Source organism: Octopus bimaculoides, chromosome 2 (genome assembly GCF_001194135.2).
Source record: "Octopus bimaculoides isolate UCB-OBI-ISO-001 chromosome 2, ASM119413v2, whole genome shotgun sequence".
NCBI classification, from domain to species: domain Eukaryota; kingdom Metazoa; phylum Mollusca; class Cephalopoda; order Octopoda; family Octopodidae; genus Octopus; species Octopus bimaculoides.
In genome coordinates, this window is record NC_068982.1 from 143,463,904 (window position 1) to 143,464,176 (window position 273).

Below are 273 nucleotides of genomic sequence, written 5' to 3' on the forward strand. Positions count from 1 at the left end.
ATATATAGATATATATATATATATATTTATATATATATATATATATATATGCATGTACATATATATATATGTATGTGTGTGTGTATATTTGTATCTATGTAAGTATATATATTTATATATATATATATATATATATGTGTGTGTGTGTGTGTATACATATATGTATGCATATACGTATGTATATATATATAAGTATATGCATGTACATATGTATATATATATATATGTATATGCATGTACATATGTATATATACGTGTGTGTAATGTAATATA